General features: G+C 38.7%; 1 long non-coding RNA gene across 1 annotated transcript; it reads right to left on the bottom strand.

Annotated features, from left to right (window-relative positions):
- Positions 1-18,249: 18,249 nt before the first annotated feature.
- On the bottom strand, positions 18,250-19,519 carry LOC107556888 (uncharacterized). The gene is made up of 3 exons (XR_001605330.1): positions 19,203-19,519; positions 18,712-18,788; positions 18,250-18,481 (listed from the first exon to the last, which is right to left on the bottom strand). It is a non-coding gene; the product is annotated as an uncharacterized lncRNA (long non-coding RNA).
- Between the last annotated feature and the right edge of the window lie 4,490 nt (positions 19,520-24,009).

Below are 24,009 nucleotides of genomic sequence, written 5' to 3' on the forward strand. Positions count from 1 at the left end.
TGTCGTTCAATCCAAGTATACTCTGAACCCCATGTGGATTGACACAAACTGAGAAATTCAAAAAGTGTTAGCTTGTGCCCTGCTCTCCACTATGTAAGATATCAAACAGAGAATCATTTTACCCTCTGTCCAGTGTAGACACAGTATCACTGATTAGAATGGGCTCTAAATGTTTGGGATCACGTGTATACCTCTGACCACTTGCGATCAGCGCGATCTTCAACTGGATCAACTGAGAAGATCTTAATATAGCACACATAAACAGTGTGAGCTACAGAGAACGACAAACAGAAAGCGGCAGTCAGGAAACGCTCAGAGAACAAGTAAAGGTGTCAACCGTATCAATGAAAGAACAGAACACGTAAGTAAAGGAAAGCGGCAAGAGGGAAAGAGGAAATGGGTTAAGAAGGAGGGGGACTGAGAGAGGAAGAGGAAAAAGACAGGAAGGAGGGAGGGAAGGAGAGATAGACAGGCAGGGAAGGGCTTCTTTAATGAATTAATGACTGCTCTCTCTTTCCACATCTCCACTCAGACACAGACGGAGGGGGGTAGGGGGGCTATAGAGCAGCGCCGCAGATGAAATAATAAATAAACACATGAATAAGTGAAGAGATACACACGAGGCGCAGCACTCACGCAGGAAGATGGCTGTCTCACTCTCTCTGCCTCTCTCTATAGTTCCATCTCCTGAGTGATGGGCTTTAACTTCAAGCAGCTGGAAGTGTTGAAATATTTAGCGATCACGGGGAAAGGGTGAATGCTAATTTTGGGCAGTCCTATGCGCCCGTCTCGCTGCGCCATGCGCCGGGTCTCTGGTGACCTTGTGCTTGGCGAGGGGGGAAGAACTTTGGGCATGCTAACAAGACGCGAACGAACTAGCGTCGACACAACAAACACACGCAACGGTCATGTTATCTGGAGTGTGCATTGATCGCCACGTAAAGCTGGCTAAATAGGTCCTGTGAAGTAAACTCTTCACTCTTCTACAATGGCTTCCCAACACTGGCACTATTGTTTTACACATGCTTACATAACATCACATGACTGTCAGGTCAACTGACTTGACACAGTTTTGGGCCATGTAACTGGCAAGCATATGAATGAGGCAATAATCTAAACATCTGAGGCGTAATAGTGAGATTAAGCCAGATGGCACAGCAGTTGTAGTAAACAATAGAATAAATGTCGCTTACAATAACACATAATGGGTTATAACCGTCTAAACGGCCTACCGCAGGTGTATCCTTTTGATTAAACGAGTGGCTTATTCAAATGCATCCATCGTTTACTCATCCTTATGTCGATCCAAACCACTTTTTTTAAGTGTGAAGATGCCGAGTCTCATGCCAGGTTTTATGATGTCAGTGTTGCCATCGGTTGCATGCCTTATATTCAATCACAACGCAATGTGTTTTGAAGTGTGAATCAAATTTGCACTGCAAGAAATCATTTTCTTCATCAGTAATGAATGAAAATAGTCTGGTTCTCCAGAAAAATATCCAAGAGTCTGTAAAACCAGATAAATTGACTTTGTGTGAGACATTAAGATTTGCTTTTTAAAGAAATACAAACGATTAAGAATTGAGGTTTAAATATATTTTTCTTACCCCCTCGGAAAATAGTTTGTTCTTGTTTTAAGCATAAACCTCAGATTTATGTTAACAAAAAAAAATTCAAAGTGGTATGAAATGTTTAAGTTTCTCTTTGAAGGTAAATCTTATTTATACAGATTTGTTTCTTAATGGAATAGTTCACCTAAAAATGAAAATTTGCTGTTAATTTACTCCATCCATCTAGGTGACTTTTTTTTCTTCAGTAGAACAGTAAAGAGGGTTTTTTTAGCTGAAGACATAGTCCTTAGTGATTCATAAAATGCAAGTCAACAGCCATTTTTAAGTATTAAAAAAGCATATCAAGGAACACAAAATGAATACGCGTGGCTCCTGACGATATAGTGAGGACTTATGAAGCGAAACAATCAGTCTGTGCAAGAAACTGAACATTATTTACAACATTATTACCTGAGAGTCTCAGAACAACAGTGATGTCCGGTTCGTGAACGAATCATTCTTTGAACCAGTTCACCAAATTGGACTGAACCGTCTGAAACAGTTCACGGCTCGAGCAGCAGGAAACAGGGCTAAAATACTGATTAAAGGGATAGTCCACCCAAAAATGAAACTTCTGTCAACATTTACTCACCCTCGTGTCATTCCAAACCCATATATTTTTAATGAAGTGTGAGAGATTTCTGTCCCTCCACTGAAAAGTCAATTTCACCAAAACTTTGATGCTTCAAAAAGTTCATAAAGACATTATATAAGTAGTCCATATGAAAAAAGTGATTTAACCCAAGTCTTCTGAAGAGACTGTGTTGCTTTATATGGTGGACGTATCTAATTTAGGCAATTATTCACATATAAACATTGATCAGTGTATATACATAGAGCACATCAAATATGGTAAGCGAAAGCTTGCGTGGCACAATATCAGACCCCTTTGGTTCTCAAGCAAGCATTTGTGTTTGAATCTTCAGTTTACCATATTTGATGTGATCTATGTATGTACATTGATGTTTGTGAATAAAAGCCTAAATTAAATGTTTCGAAAATAAACGCACCACACAGACATTTAAACTCATAGTGATTTTGCTGTGATATTTTGTACATCTTGGAGCTGTGTGCTTTCCGCCTATCGATCAGTATGAGCATTCTTTTGTGTTCACAGAAGATAAAGAGCCATACGGGCTTGGAATGACATCAGGGTGAGCAAATGATGACAATTTTCATTGTTGTGTGAAGTACTCCATTAAGGCCAGCTTGGACTGTTCCTGCTTCGACGCTGGCCTGAATTGACTGTGGTTGGAGGACACAGAGTGACAGGAAGCGCAGGGTGAGAAGAGAGGAGCAGAGGCTTGGCTTAAAGGATGGATGGAGAGGCTCACTACTATGTGACATGATTTACAGATGGGGCTGCTGGGAGACATCTAGCCGCGCTTTCCCCTGCCACTATAATCGCAGCACTGTGACCGGCTCCAAAGAGTCTACTAGGGCTGCACTACCCCTCACACAGACACACACCCAACCGAGGAATCCAGTTACAGGCTGCCATTGTCAGACAGACTCCAAAGGCTAGACACGAGAGTGTGGAGGAGAGAGCGAGAGAGAAAAGGAGGACCCGGGAACAATAGGAGCAGTGTGACGTGCGACGCCTTCCCATTGTTTTGGCCCTGGGTGTCCTGAGACCTACAAACATAAGTGTATTTACACACAAGACACACAGTCAGATATATTCATGGAATCTTACACACATGGGAATGGGACATTTGTCCCTCGCTTTTGGTTTCTGTATAATTAAGTACCAATTACAACAGACAGAGATCAAAACAGGAACATGGGAAGGGTCGTCATTCCAGTATTGTGGTGGTAAGATGGTAGAGGGATGGTACCAGATGACACTTTGATATATTAGAGGAGAAAGGCTGTCACAGTCATGCCCCGTGGTATTTACTGTACATGGTTCTCCAACAATGCCATTTTTAGCATGGTATGTCAGAGAGACTATGGCATTCCCATGGTACCCTGTGCAACAAATGTGGTATTACAATGGCAGATATTCAAAAAACTTGGTATTACCTTGTATCATGTTCAGAAAAGCATGGTAGAACTATGCTACCATTTCCAAAAATAAATAAATAAATACGGTACTATAAAGGTTCATGTCCAAAACAAATCAAAACCTAACCCTAACCCTAAAAAAAAGTCAACTATCAAACCTCATGCCATTCAAAACTTGTATTTTCTGTGAAACAAAATATAAACGTAAAAACTAAATAGTTATTATTATATATGTCAAGGTGGAAACAGGCTTCCATAAGTAAGCCACGACTTATATTGCTAAAAAAAAAAAAATTCAATTCAATTAAAAAAGTTTAAAAAATATCCACCCGAACACTATTATAAATAAACAAATAAATAAAAAAATTAATAATTTTAAATGAAAATAAATAATCTAGTATTGTCGTGTCATCATGTTCAAAAAATATGGCAGAACCATGTAACCATTTCCAAAGAATAATAAATAAATAAAATAAAATAAATAATGAATTTATATCCTGTGAAATAAAACAAAGAAACATATATTTTTCAATACAACAAAAATGCATGGTGATCACTTGCTTTCAAGTTCATATTTAACGAAATAGTTATCATCTCACTTAAATTATTATTATTATTATTATTATTAGATGAAGTGGAAACAGGCTTGAGGTGAGCTACAACTTGTATCAGTGCTTCCTTAAAAAAAATTAAAGAAAAATAGAAAAGAAAATAAATAATAAAATAGAAAAAAATAAAATAATAAAAAAATGCAAATGCATGACATCCTTGGTCTAAACGGCCATGGAAATACCCATGGTAGCATGTCCAAAAAGACTTTCCACACTATTGCAGCGTGTCAGTCTGGCCAGTGGTCTCGCCAGGTAGGACATGCTGGCACAGAAGGTGGGTTTGATCTTGACTGGAGATTCGTAAGGTCACACTGTACTCTAAGGCCCAGATCTACTGTCACTCTACATTACCGCTGCTTTTCCTGCAGGTTCTGCGCGTACGTTCAGAAATAAGCAACGCCTGCATGAGCTCACCGCATTGCAGCCCACCTCCATCTCCCTCTGCTTCCCTCTCAATGTGTTTGTGGTAATGACTTACACATGTCTCCATTAAGACTCTTGGCACTTGGCATGTTGTGTAGAGGAGTGGGTCCACAGACCATGAGGACTTGCTATAGTTTTACAAATAGTAGAGAAGCGATTGTGGTACAGAAACATAATCATATGTATGAAACATCTGATCTAAAGTGTTCAACTTGAAATCCAAGTAAGTCTCTTCAAGGAAGAGCAGAAGACTTGCTCTTCATCTGTTTAAGTGTGCTAGAGTGCTCTTTGAAGACTCTGAGGATCTAATAATTGTGCCTCTGATTGGTGATGCTGATCAAAGAAATTAGAGTCAATCCGATGCCCAATATTTGGTGAGTGGACTGTGGTGTCTTGACCTCTGAGGAGACTTGTGCACGCGGGCAAACACACTCTTGGGTGAATGTGACAGAGTTTATTTTTGACCACACATACATACATATGCATATGCGTGCGCTTTCATCTCCGCGGGCCCTGTGTGAGAGCTGCTGCGGAGCCAATGGAAATGAGGTGCCCAGCTGTGTGCCAGCAGTGGCCCCCAGCTACACACAATGACCCTTGTGTGTCTGAGGAGGAACTGTTCCCGTAGCCAGCCGATGTGAATTTACATTTGTGCATGTGTAGAAAGTTATTACATGGCTCGTTGGAATACCAATCACAATATTCTGCAGTCAAATACTTTTCTGCAATGACACTTAACTGTATAACTGACCCATTTTCCCCTAATTTACCTTTGATTTGCATGCATTGCATTCTATATTGTTTATTCTATATGATTCAATCTATATATTTGAGCATGTCAGCAATCAGCGCCATTTTAAAATGTGCATAAGGGAACTCGGTAGTATGATGTAAAAGGAAATCCATGATGAATCAAACATCAAATAAACCATAATTAACAAATAACTGGGAAGTAGTCATGAGGTGCCATGTTCATTACAGTAGCATCTAAGAGATCTCGAATCAGCATAACTTATTTAGTTCTCTGTGTATTTATTTGTATTCAGTGTCAGTTATCATGGGAAGTTGTGGGAAGTTGTGGCCTAATGGTTAGAGAGTCGGACTCATAACCCAAAGGTTGTGGGTTTGAGTCTCGTACCAGCAGGGATTGTAGGTGGGGGGAGTGAATGTACAGCGCTCTCTCCCACCATCAATACCACGACTGAGGGGCCCTTGAGCAAGGCACCGAACCCCCAACTGCTCTCCGGGCGCCGCAGCATAAATGGCTGCCCACTGCTCCGGGTGTGTGTTCACGGTTTGTGTGTGTTCACTGCTGTGTGTGTGCACTTTGGATGGGTAAATGCAGAGCACTAATTCCGAGTATGGGTCACCATACTTGGCCACTTCACTTCATAACTTTATGCATTCAGCTAATATATTTTTGCTATTTCCCATGTCAATAAATAATAAAAGTACCTAATTGACACAAGACTTGTAATGCAAAGCCCAAACAGTGGCTACAAGATAGTATTACACCAGGCAGATATAGTAAAAGCAATATTAATACATAATAAATAAACCATTACAAAAAAAAAAAAAAGATTATGGTAACATTTTAGATTCACTAAAGTGTTGCAAAGGTTATTTATAACACCATTGAGTTCCTATAGCACTTTCAAAGCATAGCTCTTGATGGAACCTTATAAAAAGGGTTCTATTTGGAGCCAAGAAGGGTTCTGCTTTGGTTACAAGTCCTAATCTGGTTCCGTTTAGAGCCATTTTTAAGAGTGTGCTTTATAAGGACTGCAAACCTACAATTGATTTAAATTAAGGTACAACAAAGCACAAGAAAAAAAATCGGAGATATATTTAATGACCATGTCATTTGAACCGTCGCATGATGAATCTACAGCGATATACAAACATGTACATTAAGACTCAATCCTGCACACTGCAATAATCAGTCTCTTTTTCTCCAGACTCCAGTGTGTGATGTCCAGTCTCCCGCTGCTGCGGCGTGTGATGATTGCCGCGCCGGACCACCCGCGGCCCCTCGCAGCGCGAGACACGCAGAATCCAGCACAAGGCCTCCACCGCTACCGCTACCGCTGCCTCGGCCGCTGCCTCGTTTTACGCTAAATTAACCAACATAAATTGGCCGAACAGAGCAAAAAAAATGGTTTAATGGCTAGGGGTGTCTGCTGGAAAACAGAGAGTGGTTAGAGAGAGAATTTTTCGGAGAGGAAAACAAGACCAAACCAGAACGAAAGATCGCTCGTAAAGTTAAAACCAAAGCCAGACGGAACTGAATGCTCTGGGTTTCAGATATTCCCTTTGAACAGAGAAATTATTTCATAACTAGAGACTTTTTGGACTATTTTTGGGGCCTGAGAGCAGTGCAGGGAAGAAATAAAACCACATGCATGAGAATAGAAGGAAACTGTAAAAACACAAAAAAGAGTTTAACTTGTGGCAAATAGTTCGTTTTGGGGGCTGGAGGAGTGGGCAGCTATAAATGAAGAATGATGTATTCTTTAGAGCAGTACTTCCCAAACCTGTCCTGGAGGCCCCCCTGCCCTGCACCCTTATCTAACACACCTGATTCCACTCATCAGCTCACTAGTAGAGACTGTAAAAACTAAATTTGGTGTGTCTGATTAGGGAGACATACAAAATGTACAGGTCAGGGGGTCCTCCAGGACAGGTTTGGGAAGCACTGCTTTAGAGTATCGTCACCAACCCCGTGCAAAAGAGGAGTTTAAGAAAGTCTTAGGAGAGGTTTGGTGATTCCGCTTTGAGAGCAGTTTTCTTTTCAGCAGATCTTACTCTCAACTTCCCATGACTCCCAGTCATCTTTGTAAGTGTTTCTCGCTTGTTTAGGCATTGAGAAGCCAATCTAAAAAGGTAACAGCAATGCAGCCTTTCATGACACCTTCAAACACATTTATTTCTCTGCTTTAAAGGTTAATTATTATTTAAAAAAAAAAAAATAATAATAATAATAATGAATCACCCTCATGTCTTTCAAAACTCATAAGAATTTTGATCAAGACATTTGTTCATTAAAAATATTAAATTAAACCTTTTTTTTTTTTTTTAAATATGAAATCTGATAGCTTTCTGACCCTCCATTAGAATTCCATTCCACCAAAAATTTGACACTTTAAAGGAGATTGTAAAGAAATACACACTTTAAAATGCGTTTCCTAAAGAGATACAATCACTTTATATGATGAACTGATTTAATTTAGACATATGAACATTAATGATCAACACAGAGCAATCAAATGGTAAACATAAGCTCAAACGTGCTGGTTTGATGCAAAGGAATCAGTGGGGTTTGTTTTCATGCGACAAGCAATATGGCTGACCTTCTGTTTATATTGATTTTAGGCTTTTAAGATTTTTTGATGTTTGGAAGTAAGATCTGGATCTTAAGGTGCGTTCACGCCATATCGGAATTCCCATAATTACGAGATTCCAACTTGTAAAAAGCGTTCACGTCCTCGTAGAACTCGTAATTACAACTTGTGAACTGGGAGTTTTCTGAGAGCTACGACATGCACCACGTGACCGCTGTACCACCTGACCACCGCAGGCTCTGTTTAGGTGTTGATCGTGTTGCCATAGAAAAGCATAATTCCGAGTCCGAGGACACGAACAGCTCCGAGTCAAACGTCAACGTGCTGTCATCTCGAAATTACGGTAATTACGATGTGGCGTGAACGCAGCATAATTCAGAAAATACTACATTTGAAAAGATATTCTTGCCTGTCTACCGATGATGACCGGTCACTGGGTGACACTTTAGTTTAGGGACCAATTCTCACATTAACTAGTAGCTTATTAGCATGCATATTACTAGCATATTGGCTGTGCTTCGAAAGTGCTATACTAGACCTTAATGGGGTTATAAATAACCTTGGTAAGACTTCAAACTAGGGAACACTATTAACTAGTCGCTAATTAGCATGCATATTAAATATTGGCTGTTTATTAATACTTATAATGCACATATTAATGTCTTATTCTGCATGAGCATATTTTAGATCCCTTAATCCACCCCATACCTTCACTTAACAACTACCTTAATATTAATAAGCATCAAATTAGGAGATTATTGAGGCAAAAGTCAAAGTTAATAGTGAGTAGTCCCCAAACTAAAGTGTGAGTGGTTCCTTTCAGTGAATAAAAAAACAGCCTACAACTAACCAACACTCTCTGACAATCATGCCAGACTTCCTTAAAGTACAGTACATTTATTGTACTGGTCATGTATTATGGACATCATGCTTAATATTATTATTATTATTATTTTAGAAAAATCTTTTAGTTAGTTGCATACATCTGTTACTGTAGTGTCTGACTGGTTGTTCACATGACAACGTGCAGTTAAGATACATATTATTTAATAAATATTTAATAAATATTACACGTTAACACATTTTATTTAATTAGCAGCATTAGTTAAGGACTATTTTTGAATTGCATGTATGCCATTTAAATTGTCTGTGTAAAAGGACTCTTCAATGGAATTACATTTCTTTGTTTCAAACATTTATTCCTTTAAAGTTCTAAAAAAGATTTAAGGAACTGGAATTGTTCAGAAGAATTGTAAGTTCATGATTCCCAGCCCTATTTTTGCCTTCTGGTTTTAGGGTTAGAGCTATGGTCGGCTGATCATTATGTCTTTTTCTAGGGTTATATTTAGGGCTGTGAATGTCTGATATCAATGTTTTTTTCCAGAAACTACAAAGAATGTTCTGCCAGGGACACGTAGTGCCTGTGTAAACAACTCAGCTGTGTATGATAGTTTTGTGCATTATGGTGAATGACCGAACACAAGTATGTTTAAGTTCCACGGTGCATCCGTGATTGGAGCTGGTGTGCTTGTTGCACATTTACCCATGTGCATGACCATCACAAACACATGCTAGCTTGTGTTCGACTCACAGACCCCTCCGTGGACAGTCTGTATGCCAGTCATGTTCAGAGAGTGAGTGAGGGGGTGGCAACTCCTTTACAAATGTGGGAATGAGGGCACACAGAGAGAGAGAGAGAGAGCCTGGGCCTCTGCTTTCACACATTCCAGTCGAGGGCATATTGAGCTCATTAACATTACTAACTAACAATGCCTCTTTGTACTGGCAAATGGGGTTCGAGAAGGCGCCAAATTGCCGCAAGTGTCTTAGTGTGTGTGAGAATGCTTGGGTGTGTGGTGTCTTCATTTGTATGTGTTTCTGTAAAGGGGGAGGGGTGGTAACATGTATATCATGTTACACAGACATGCATTAGCAAGCAGGGTTATGATACTGCCATGCTTAATGTCTGAATATCCCAGCGGTCTCTGTGATTCAAAATTTGCAAGCTTCTTTATACACTTTATCAGAGACATTTATGCTCGCAAACAGAAATTGCGATCACTTTTACTTTTTAGTATTTAGCTGTTGCGGCGCGGTTCGTTCTGCAATCCATGAGGTTTGGGATGTACTGTACTTTAAGGAAGCACTGATTTAGAGCAAATTGTATGAACATCATCCAGTTAGACTAATTTATCGAGCACTACAATTAGTAACCAAAAATCTAGATAAACTAGTCAGCCTCACTACTTGACCCATTCCTAAAATGTACCATCTTCTATCTTCATCCATCCCGAGGTCGCTTTTTATTGGCCCTCACCATCGCTTCCTCTTCTTCCCTACATGATTCCCCCCGGCTCATACTCGCATCTCTCCCCGGCCCTGAGAGAGAGACAGACCGAGTGTGGAAGGAAAAGGTTAAAACAGGCCGTCTTTCAAACGCGCTTCATCGGCTGCTGGCCTGCATAATTTATGGGCTTGTTACTGTAATCAAAAATTCTTATTTATTTGGAAGGGTTGTTGGGGTAGAGAGAGGAGAAAGAAAGCGGGAGACAGTACACCACACACACGCACGCTTCCCTGCGAGCCTCCAGCTTTTCATGTGAAACGAGGTGCTGCTTTGTTGTCCCCTGGGTGGGTCCTACAGAGCACTCCGACACACACAAACACAAAGACGCATGCATACCCAATAAACTCTCTCGCACACACATGCATATTAAAATTGCTTCTTAAAAAATCTTGAAAAATCTTTATGACGGATGCAGTGCAGTGCGATGTCTGTCCCTCAGGGCGGGGTCCGACCGCTCGCTCGCAAACACACATGCACACGCATAAACACAAACTTAGTGATTAGTCTTACTTCAACCACATGTATAGATGCAAAAGCAATGCCACAGAGAGCTTGCACGATCAGAAGCGCCGTCTGTAAGTATACTGGGTGTGCTTTCTCAATCCTTATCATTAGGAAAGACAGGATACACTCAGTATTCACAAACGGGGGTAAGATCTTACGCACAGTTCTAAAGGAAAAGTTTCCCTATAAGCCTGGGAAACTCCGGCAGAGAGGTTTGGTTGGCTGGATCTCTGGCCACCAAGGGTTTTCGAAAAGTGTCTGCCATCCAGTGTGGTTTTGTGAGGAGAGGCTCAGAGAGAAAGAGGAAATAAGAAAGTGAGACTGATGTGTTCTGAGACTCTGGGCAATAAGTATTTCTAAATGAGTGTGTTAAAGGACTCATGCTGTGAGATCTCATTTTTCTTGATCTTTTGAAATAAGAGTTTGATGTGCTATGTTTGTTTTTTTTTAGAACTCAACACTTCTTTCACACTCCAAAAAGTCCAATAAACTAAGAGCCACAAATGACTTCTGAAACCCTTGGAATTCTGACATCAAAACCCTGAAAGATTTGTGCATCGATGATGCCTATGAAGTGGTCAGAAATTTCGCCTGGCCAGTCACAGTGAGGTAATCATGAGAAAGTATTGGAGATACTATTTGTTTTAAAAAATAGGGGCCAGTTTCACCAGCTGTGCTTAAGGTACAGCCCAATTAACAAACTGAGGTTATATAAATGTTGTGGGAACATTGTTTTGAAATGTCGCTAAAATGCTAAAATTTTATTGTTGTGATTATAACACTATTTGAATGTTATGAAATATTATTTTCACCCAAAAATATGTTATTTGAACATTTAGTTGTAATATTCTTAGTTTTCTTGTTGTGATTAAAACAATATTTAAAGGTTACAGGAAAGTTGCTTACACATTCTATTAACTTTATTTTCACCCGAAATATAGCATTATTTAAATTTGTATTTTTCAACATTCTAAGAATGGCCATTATGAGAACTTCCATCCAGTACCAATAACAACCTGAGGACATTCCGAGACTGTTGTTCTAAGAACTTTTTTTTTCTCAATGTAATGAGAATGTATGTCAAATATTGATAAAGTTATAAGAATGTTCCATAAACATTACTTTATCGATGTTTTGTTCTAACATTTATATAACATCTAAAAAAAAAAAAAAACATGAAATTTGTGAAAAGTGTTCCCTGTTGGCTGGGAACTTAGCCTAGATGACATAAAGAGGCTACTTACACACTACTAAACAATTTTGCATTGCACCATTAAACTACGTATACACAAAATACTTATATGGAAGTCTCCGACCAGGAATAACTGTTGAAATAAAACTGCAGATTGATTGAAATGCATTAATCAGTTACCTGGCAGACTTTAAATAAAAACGATTATTTTTGGCATTCTTGCCTTTTATTATGACAGGACAGTGTAGAGTTGACAGGAAGTGAAGTGGGAGAGAGGGGGCGGGATTGGGAAAGGTCCTCGGGTCGGGATTCAAACTTGGGACAGCTGAAGCACAACAGCGCTTTTCGCACCCTACCTGACAGACTTTAATAGTTTTGAAATACAAAAATAAAATGTAATATTATATATATATATATATATATATATATATATATACTAGTACTTATAACACTGATGAGGACATTACATTCCAATTAAAGTAAAAAGTCATGAACATTTAACAGATTCTGACAAATGCAAAACCTAAATGATAAAACTTTTATGATATGACTTTAAATATGGGTGTATCAGCACCAAGCTATCCATCAACCTGCAATGCGAAGTGTGTGTGTGTGCATGTTTATGTGGTTTATGAGGACACAAATTTATATAATAACATGGGTATGACATAAGTATTACAATGAGAAGGTGATTTATGAGGACATTTTCAGTGTCCCTGTAATTCAAAAGGCTTATAAATAATTCAGAATGAGTTTTTTTGAAAATCTAAAAATGCAGAAAGTCTCCTGTAAGGGGTAGGTTTAGGGGTAGGGCTGGTGTAGGGCAATAGAATATACGGTTTGTACAGTATAAAAACCATTACGCCTATGGAGAGTCCCCATAAACCATAAAAACAAACCTGTGTGTGTGTGTAAAGTGTGTGTGTGTAAAGTGTGTGTGTAAAGTGTCCCACCCGGACTGTGGTGGCTTCCCCAGAGATGAGTATATGGAGCATCTCACATAGTTGGAATCTTGTAAAGCGCTGTGGTTCAAACCAGCGTCTCAAATGCTGACCTCAGAGCCATGACAGTCAGAACACACTTATCACTTCCCGAAAGCCTGGCCAACCCCAGAAGCAGAACATTATGACCAATGACATCTGTATCCCAAGCCCTGCTTCAGACACCGGTTCTTCTCATATGTGTGTGTGTGGATGGATGAATCTTGGGTGTACACTTTATTTTGATAGTCCACTTTATACATTCTGTTAAAGGGGTCATAGGATGCCCATTTTCCACAAGTTGATATGATTCTTTAGGCTCTTAATAAAAAGCCTGTAACATAGTTTGGTTACAATTTCTCAATGGTACTGTAAAAAACACCTTTTTTTACCCTGTCAAAAACAGCTCTTTTCAGATCAAGCCGTTTTTGTAGCATTTTCCTTTAAATGTTAATGAGCTCTGCTGACCCCGCCCCTCTCTTCCGAGCTGTTCTCAAGAGAGACTGTTTACTTTAGCTGCATTCATCGTGAAACGTGCTAATTAGTTACGTCACACAGACAGGCATCTGAGATCGGCTCGATTTGAGAAAGGGGAAAACATTTAACCAGATTAAAATAAAACACTGGGTGGATTTTTATCATTATAGGGTGGTTGTGTACACACACTGCCAACACACATTTCAGTTCAAACTACTTGTAAAAGTGCATGTAGCATCCTATGACCCCTTTCAATATAAGTAACTTTGCAACTACATGTCAACTAATTCTCATTAATTTGCAACTGCATGTCTACTAACTCTCAGAGTAGCCTGGTTAGGTTTAGGGTTTGTAGAATAAGTTGAAATAGTCAGTATGTTGTGGACCCATCAAAATAAAGTGACAGCATATATTGAGCAGACAGTCTACTAATACTCTAATGACTGCTAGTTGACATGTAGTTGCAGTTACTTACTGTTAGTAGAATTTCTAAAGTGGACTATCAAAATAAAGGGTTATCGAATCTTGTTTCAACTATTTTCAGTGAACCCAATTTGGAGGTGTTTGTTGTTGTATGTTTATTTGGTAAAGGAATGATCTGGACTAAAGACAACTTGAAGCAACATTTTGACACAACATATTGATAGTGACCATTTCTAAACACAACTTTAGGTCAGTGCTTAATCTTGCACTTGCTAACTTACTATTTGGTTCACAGTACCAGAAAGCATTATTTGTACCGCTTGAATACAGCTCTCGTAACTTGGCTCTGTATTTCCCTAATTCTACCCAATACATAAACTTAACAACTACATTACTAACTATTAATAAACAGCAAACTAAGAGTTTAAAGTCCTAGTTAATGGTTTGTTAATGGCGAGAATTGGACTTTAAAATAAAGTGTGACCAAATATTCAATTTGTTTGTTGACTTATCTAACATGTTCTTGACTTCATGACATGTTCAACTGTTCTTCTTCTTCCACCTGACACGCATCGCTATCCTTGAAAAATTATGTTTAAGATTCAAGTGTCATATTCTCATGTGTTAAAATAATTTGATCTACTCTAGTTTTGTTCTTCTTTTCTTAATGCTCCTTTGTATCTAATGATACTATAGCTTAGTCTGACGTGTCCCAACAGTACTTCCGTTTTCCATTGCATGCTTCTAATATTAAATGCTTTGCTTCTGTTCTGCTGAGTTTAATATTGCTTTTTGGATCTTCCAGCCTTAATGATTTTTGGTCATTTTTTCTGCTTCTTCATTTCCCTGAATTCCAGCATGTGCTTTCACCCACATAAAATGAGTTAATATTCCAAGCTGCCTTAAACTCTAACATAATCATAATTTCTGTTAAGACTTCACTTAGATTTTAAATTATTTTAAACTCCACCACTGAATCAGAAAAAAAATTATAACTTCATTTATGAACCCAACCAAGCGGCATTTGAAACCCTATCATCTCTGCTGTATATGATGTTCTTTCTGTAATTCTCCCAGATTTTCCTTTTAGAAATTCTGGAACAATCACCAAAAAACACAATGCCAGGATTCTCTCTGACATTTAGTGAAATACAGCGGGTCACGTCATTTCCACATGATGAAACACATTGAGGGGAGTCACCCTTTAGCTGAAGATAAAACCCATTCTCTGTTCTTTTGCCAGAAAATATTTGATTAGTCAGTAAATGTAGTGACTGGGATGGTTGGACGTCATTGTCTATCAATGAGCATTCTTTAAAGGGAATGAAGGTAACTCCAGTTACAGCAGGTTCATTCGAACAGCCTTTACAGTCCAAAATGTGCCCTAATGACTGAATCTAATTTAGTATTGTGACAGACAATGATTGTTTCTTATGGTAAAAAAGGATATATAATTGGAAATGTCAATAATAATATTGAAAATGAACTACAAATGAGCCCAACTGAAGAAAACTTTCTGCTTTAACTCTTGTCCATTTGATTTGTTTCCCAGATTTTGCTCTCATAAGGTGTTTTTGAAGAGGTGGGTGTGAGAGCGACTCTGATCTGTTTGATGGATATTTTGAACGTTATGTTTAAGATCAGGTGAGAAACACCTTGCACAGCCTCTTAGACCTGATTTCTGTGTTGCTGAAAATCATTCTGAGGGTGTGTGTGTGTGTGTGTGTGTGTGTGTGTGTGTGTGTGTGTGTGTGTGTGTGTGTGTGTGTGTGTGTGTGTGTGTGTGTGTGTGTGTGTGTGGCAAAGACATCTGAAACCCAAAGGCTTTATGTTTCACATCAAAAGCCAAAGCATTTGAAGTTCTCAAACAGGAATCTTTCAGCTGTTTATTTTTTCCCAGTCTCTTTCTCCTTCTTTCTCTCGTGCACACTCACTCACTCACACGCACGCGCACACACACACACACACACACACACACACGTATAGGCCCAATAACTACCGTATACAGCTGGCACAATAATTTTGTTAAAACTTTTGCCTTGTAAATAGGCTGTGATAATGTTTTTATCCTACATATTTAATGTGGTTGTTTTTAACATAATAAATATGTTGGGTGTTTTTGCAAACATATTTTGGTGTTGATAAACATTCATGTTATGACATTGTTAGCACGTCACTGCGATGTTATACACATCTCATTTTTACATTCATCCTGCTACTACATATGTTGCTGTCTAAATGTTTTTGCCACGTGCATCTTTAAAAGTGGAACAATTACACAATATAAGTACAGTGAGAGAAAAAGAGAGAGTGGACTTTGAATTGTATTGTTGTCTATATTGTTGTCCTTTTAAATTCAAGGGATGTAATACATTAGTCATGTGAATAACTTGCATAAAACCAATGCTCTGGTCATAGTTATTTATTTAAATTCTGTATTTCGTATTGTTACCCTACACTAATGTTATGTTATTGTTATTATACTGAAAAAGTTTTCTGAACGTTATATATAAAAACACAAGAAAAAAGTATTCTGCACTATGTCTTTCTACTTCAAAATGACGTTTAATTTAATTAGACATTTCTTTGCAAATAGCTGAGCTCAAATACATATATACATTTAGATGGAAATGCCAAAGTTATATTTACTTGATGTTTTGTGTTTAATCAATTAAAATAAGCTTTATCTGATAAATGTATAAACAAACTCAACAAGAATTGTGTTTAGTCTGTACTTAAAAACATCATTTACTTACAATTTCTGTGTAAAAATTGTTTCCTTTTTTCAAGTAAATCCCACTCCATTTGTTTTATTGTACATACTCGTTTAAGTTTGTTTCAAGGAAATTTTATTTTGGTTGTATAAAATTAATTTTCTCAGTTGCAGTTTGAGTCTCATAATTTTCAGTAATTCAAATACGTAAATTGCTTTGCACTGGCATTTCGGTCTCAGTCTCATGGCAGTCAATGCACATCCTGTTATCTGTTGACTGTGCATAAGAATCAACAATCAACTTTCAAGTGTGTGATACATAGCTGCCAATGTTCCTGTATAAATACATTAATGCAGCATTAATAAGTCTGTGTAAAAGCACCTTTGTGTGATAATACGCCACTTCTTGCACATTGAATCATTGCATTATAAAATGGTCCACCCATTCTTCTGCTAAGGCCAATTTCATAGCCAGGATTTCACAAGCTTGCATGTTCATATAATCTTGAGATAACGATAAATGTTTAAACTGGTTTGTCCACAATAGTGAGTCTCAAGTGCGAGACTTAACTCACACTCACCCACGTGCACATATTTTGTCACAGCATGAAGACGGGCTTTGCAAATGGCCTTTTATGATTTTTTTTTTTTTTTTTTTTTTTTTTTTTTTTTTTTTGTATGATTAGATTTTTTTCTTGGTCAGTTTAATTGTCATTGTCACCTTTGGCTTTGCACAGCTTTAGAACACATATGCATGAACAATTCAGTCAAATAATTGATGTTTTCTTGGTTTTTATTATAAAATAAAGAAGACTTTGCTAATCCAAGATTCTCTTGTTAGATGCAAGGGTGTGTCTTCTGTACCTCTGGTTCATCTGGAATGCCCTTTAAGGTGAATGGTGTCCCACAAGGCTCGATGACGGAATCGCTTCGGAATGAGGAGGGACGCGTTTGCATTTCAGGTGCTTAAGTGTATTTGGAAGTGTGCAGTCTCTCTTCATCTCAAGGGCAAACCTTCTAGAAATACCCCATCAAATACACCTGGGTGGAACTGCCAGACGTTTCTTTGGCTCTTAATTGCCAAACTTCTACTGAGGTGCAACTTCTAGGCCAGTACGTCTGAAATGAAACTAGCAGCGGTGTGTGTGCAGGCAGCGAGGACAGTGTGTAGTATGTTACACCCGTCACAGACCCCCGCCTCCCCTCATTCCAGCGTGGGGTGGTAATTGATTCTCCTCATGCCATTAGTCTTTGAGACAGAGATGCGCCAACAAGGGAGGGTGCTGTCACTTAGAGCCGAGAACGGTGGCCAGTTTGCACACACACATTCTCACGCAATACAAAACTAACGCACACACATACACACCTATTACTTTTGTCCACCAAGGTCTAGGAAATCAAGGGCAAAGTATAGATACACATGCAAAATGAATGCACACACAAATGCAATTTCATAAAAGAGAAAACTGTATTATTCATATTTTTAATGCAAGAAGACATTGAAGCATATCATGGCTGCTGAGTTGACATTACCAGTAGCCACTGTGACCCAATTTTCCAACATGTACTGTATATATATATACACACACACACACACACACACACACACACACACGTGCAATATATATCTGCCTGGCATCCATGTTAACTGTGGGTATGCAAGTATCTCAGACAGCACACACGGTTTGGCAAGGGAGGACCCAGATGCAGAATGAACAGGGATACATTTTTTAACAAAATTGGGAACACAAAAGGACGAGGCAGGAAGATAGTCCACACAAAAGGGCAGGGCACACTACAGGAGAGCAGGCTGGTCGGGGATGGGGTAGCATAAGACTCGGTAACTATGGACACTAGGTAGCAGCTTAAGGAATCACAGGCTTGGCACTGGGGAAAGTAAATCTTGAGGCACCAGAATAGGGTTATCACGATATTAGATTTTTCACACCACAGTTATTGTGGCCAAAATAATTCACGATATCGATATAAATCACAATATCTATAGAAAACTTTGGGAATAAGCCAAATAAATTTTTACTTTGTTGATTCCATTTTTCTTTTTACCCAATTAACATAAGGATACTGATAAGGGTGCATGCATTTTCACTTCTTTGGGTCACAGCTTCCCTGAGACTCTGACTTCGTCTTCTTCGAAGCGCCCTATGAAATAACAAGAATGAAATACTGTCAAGTTCAACATTATGAGGAATAAATATTAACATCAAAACTGATACTTTATCCTGTTAACTTGCGTACCCGTATTTTAATCTCTTTAAACTATAGTTGCAGCCAATGAAGTCATGCAGTTAATGCTCTTCATTCATTATAAATTCAGTATTAATGTGCATCTAGAACGGCAGCAGATGAAGCATTAAGTGATTTGAACAAAGAAATGAAGTGCTATGCACATGTATTGGCCATGACTTGATTGCAAATACAAATTAGACGAGTAAAGAATGCGGTACTTATTAAAATAATCACTCCTTTATTTAAATATATGAACACCGGAAACCGCGGTTAACAGGTTAATGTAACGTTTCCCATTCCATGACTTGTAAAATAATGGCAACTTACTGTCTGTATAATATTGAATATGGTTCTCGGAGTAGCGCGGCCGCGTGCTGTGTCATCTTGTTTGACAGGTGTCAGCATTAAGGTGCAATACTGCCACCTGGGAGGTCAGCCAGCTACTGGCGCTGGAGTAGGCTATTTGCATGTTGTGTTATCATAAGTGTCCTGTTCATTTTAAATATTGTGTTATCGCCAATAACGGTATATAAAAAAAACAAATAAAGACTAGAATTTAACAAGAGGGAAAAAACAAAACTAGACTTTATGCAATATACTGAATTGCAAGTTCTAACACAGCTAAGGACACAAGCAAAGAGAAGGCACACACAAAACAAACCAACAAAGACAAGAGGGAAGTGAACACAATATAAAGGGAGCAGAGCACACGAGGATCAGGTGAACACAATTGGACAAACAAGGACTAAACAAGGGGGCGTGGTGATTGAAAACGAGCAGGCAGGACAAGAGGAGCACATGGCCAACACAAACAAAGATACAGTCATGTGCTCAGGCACAAAATAAACAAAGACACATTAAACATAGACAGGACAGACAAGATTGTCAGGGCAGGATCCTGACAACCTGAGGTTCACTGACAGTCTGATGCATATTGCAGAAACATTGGAAAGCACTTGTGAAAATCACAAGCTCCAATCAGATCGCCAGACTGCATGTGCAATCTGCATGTATTGCCCGTTGTTATTTAATGTTAGTTAGTGCATTGACTACATTTAATGGAAGCATTAAACATTGTAACATTACTGTAAAATGTTCAAATTAATGATGAATTAAGACATGAATTGAGAACTAACCTGAACAACGACATGAGTCATATAAATTAATTTGTGTAAATTACCCCAAAGTGTTCATTAATACATTAACTAACAAACAACATAGTCAGTACTAACATTGTCAGTGTGATGATTATTCACACTTGAGTTCATATGATTCATGTCGTAGTTAAGGTTAGTTTTTGATTAGTACATGCCTTAATTCATCATTAGGTCATTTTAAAGTAATCTTTAATTTAGGTATTGTTCATGTACTGTTATAAAGTGTTAACAAATTGGGAATGACTCTGTGGTAGAACTTTAGTAACAATACATTTTTGCAAATTTTTCAGTTTGCGGTTTCGGATCTTCAACATTAACCTTATTAACCTGAGCTGAAGAATTGGCATTAGCACTTTATTTTAGTCCTGTGCTTCATGTACATTCTGTACTTGTTATAGTAATTGCAATAACTGGGTAATAACTAGGTACTAACCCTGAACCTACCCCTAAACTTAACCCTAACCCATGTAGGTACTATATGTTATCCAGCACTTTCTTAGGTAAGTACAGTATAAATACAGATAAGTGCATGTACTGTAAAATAAAGTGCAACCAAATTAGCTCAATGGATGGTTGAATGGACAGAAGGATGGATGATGGATGGACAGAGAGAAAACGGATGGATGGATGGACAGATGGATAGACAGACAGCGGATGGATGGATGGATGGACAGGTGGATAGACAGACAGCGGATGGATGGATGGACAGACAGGAGATAAATGGATGGATAGATAGACAGACAGCAGATTGATGGATGGATGGATGGATAGACAGCAGATGAATGGATGGATGGATGGATGGACAGTGGATGAATGAATGGGTGGGTGGGTGTATGGATGGATGGATGGATGGAAGCATGGATGGATGGATGGATGGACGAATGGAAGGATGGATGGAAGGATGGATGGACAGTGGATGAATGAATGTATGAATGGATGCATGGATGGATGGATGGATGGATGGATGGATGGATGGATGGATGGATGGATGGATGGATAGATGGACCGACAGTGGATGAACGAATGAATAAATGGATGGATAGACAGAAGTAAAAAGCTAAAGTTAATATATAAACAAACTACACCACAATCACAATATTTTATTGTCACCACTAATAAGTTTTCAACAAATCTTTTTGGTAACACTTTATTTTAATGTGTCCTTGTTACACATGTTACATGTACTTACTATTATAATAACAATTATTTATGCATAATTACATGCAAGTAAGCCTAAACCAAACCCTAATTCTAACCCTAACCATATATTAAGTACATGTAGTTAATTAATATTGCTCAAAACTTAAATGTATAATTACACTGTAACAAGGACAACTTAAAATAAAGTGTAACCATATTTTTTATATTGATTAATAATCTACATGATAGAAAGTTTAACTTAGAATAGTTTCCAAGACTGCAATTATAAATTTGAAACGCAACGAGGTTTTAAAAGTGAACTAGTGAGTAGATGAGTTTGCCAGTTCATCATGGTGACGTTTAATGAGCCTGACAACCTCTGTAGTCCCATTTAGCCATTTCTAACCATCCACCCTTTTCAAGACACATAATAGATAAAAAAAAAAACTTTAAAAAAACACCGTTAAAATTAACAAAACATTTTGTCCACAGACAAACCAAAAACCCATACTAAAATAAAACAAAAATAAAAAATGCTAATTCATTTCTTGGTTTTTAGGACTCATTGCTGCAGCACTGCAGATTACTATGGAGTCGCAGGAAAATGACATCATGGCAACACTGATTGGTTGATGACGCAATCACAAACCCTTCTCTATTGGCTATCCTGAGCTGTGACGTCAAAGGCAGCAGCTGGAAAATCCATATTTGCATATTTCACCATGACATATTTCCATATTTCATCAATGAAATGTAACCAATGGTGTAGTTACAGCATCTACCAGCAGGAGCTAACTGAAACATGCTAAACATTAAAGGTTTAAAGGTGGGGTAAGCGATTTTTCAAAAACACTTTTTAAAACTGATTCGGGCCGACTAGCAAAACAAACTTGTAGCCAATCAGCAGTAAGGGGCGTGTCTACTCATGATGTGGAGGAGAGAGAGTTCAGTACACAGGACGGACATTAGCCGAGCCGAGCGACAGAAAGATAGAGACGGCGGATAAAAAAACAAAAGAGGAAAACGTCTGCGGAACAAAAGAAGGCTTAAGGCAAGAAGTAGGACCTGTGTAAACATCGGATCAGCTTTCCAGCGCTGGAGAGAACTCAAGGAGCGGAAGGTCTGTGATCAGACGCTGAGGTTGCTTTGTTTCTTCTCGATAGGCGAGTAACACCGTGTCTGCGCCGCAACAGCTAAAGTCTGTCTAGTACACTGGACGCGACAAAGCGACTGTTGAAAATCATTTGAAATTTGTGTCAATACGTCATGAATAGAATGCAGCAGCAGTTTTCTGTCTGGGATTTGTCGTGTCGTGCCGCACAGCATCCAGTGTAGACCATAGATATGTATATACAGTATATCTCTGGTGTAGACAACATCACTGATTATAATGAGTTCTATAGTATTTTGTCGTGCCGCGCCACTCGTGTCCGGTGTAGACATGGTGTAACATTGGATTTGCTTTGTTTCACAGAACTAATCGTTGCCTGGGTTGCGTACGTATGTGTGGGGCGGAGCTATCAAAATAGGGGCGAGACCCTTTTGGGGTAGGGGCGTGTTTGTTTTGGTCATTTGAAATGTCAACATTGGCTGCCAGAAATCACTTACCCCACCTTTAAGAGCCGCTGCTCTACACAACAAAGACAATACTGAACAGGTTATGCGTATCCTCACCACCAGCAATCTCACAATCAGTCATTTACATTACTGTTTCCATGACGACACATTGTCATTAGCGCAACTGTCTGTACAGCGATTGTCATCACCATAACAATCAATGGCACGATCTCTGTAGCTACAGCAGCCCTAGTGACTGGATTCGCTGTCTGTCGAGTTGTTGCTGCCCTGATATCGCCCATCAGGTTCGCACGTCAAGTCCTTCACACATTCTCGCCTAGATCATTTGAAGTTGCCCATTAATTGGAGGCGCTACTCTTTTCTTTATCTATTTTTGTTTGGCTGTTGACCAACATGAGCGTGGTCCTCGATTGCCCGCATTTCTAGGTCGACTAATTAAGACTCCAGAGAGCCGCTAATTGCTGTTGCGTGCCTCTCCGTGAAACGAGGGAAACTTCTCTCCTGTTGCTGCCCGGAAAAATGAGTGCGAGAGCGCGGCGAAATTAAAAGGCTTATGTAAGCTTGTGGTGAAACTATTAAATACTAAGCAACTCTCTTTTTTTTTGTCTTGTGGGGAACTGCCACTTGATTTAATAGGGCTCATTAAAAGTGCATATCACATATAGAGCCTCTCCCAACTTGACACACACATATGCATGCACAACTTCAGAGCATCAGAACATAAGGGAACATGCAATAAGGAGTCTGGAAGGTGGATATGTCAGTGGATATTTGAGCAAATATTCCATATGTTCATAGCAAATACTAAAGGTAAAGTGCATCATAAACTGCACCACAGAATGACAAAACAACTACATACATACATTTTATTGAGGAAACCTGAAGGATGACTCAAGCAAAAGTCACCAGCACAACGTTAGACCATTGCTAGGTTTTTTTTTTTTAAACCATGTTATGGTTACATCCACAGTTTTGGCTAAAACATTTTTGGTCCCAGCCAACATGTCTAGGAATGATGAAGTTGACAAACTGGAAAATGTTTGGGCATCTAATTTCTGTCTTTATTTTGCACTGTGACATTCTGAGCAATACATATAATATTAGCAATGCCATCAGGTCAAATTAAATTTAGTCATCATTCAATATAGTAGCTTTTCAATACTATTCAAAATGGCAGTTGTGGAACTCGTTCTTGGAAACTGTTGTTTTGTTCCAAACTTACACAGTTTGGGGGGGGGGGGGGGATAAGTTGTTTCTAA

Source organism: Sinocyclocheilus grahami, unplaced genomic scaffold (assembly GCF_001515645.1).
Source record: "Sinocyclocheilus grahami isolate Dianchi unplaced genomic scaffold, SAMN03320097.WGS_v1.1 scaffold582.1, whole genome shotgun sequence".
Classification (NCBI taxonomy): Eukaryota; Metazoa; Chordata; class Actinopteri; order Cypriniformes; family Cyprinidae; genus Sinocyclocheilus; species Sinocyclocheilus grahami.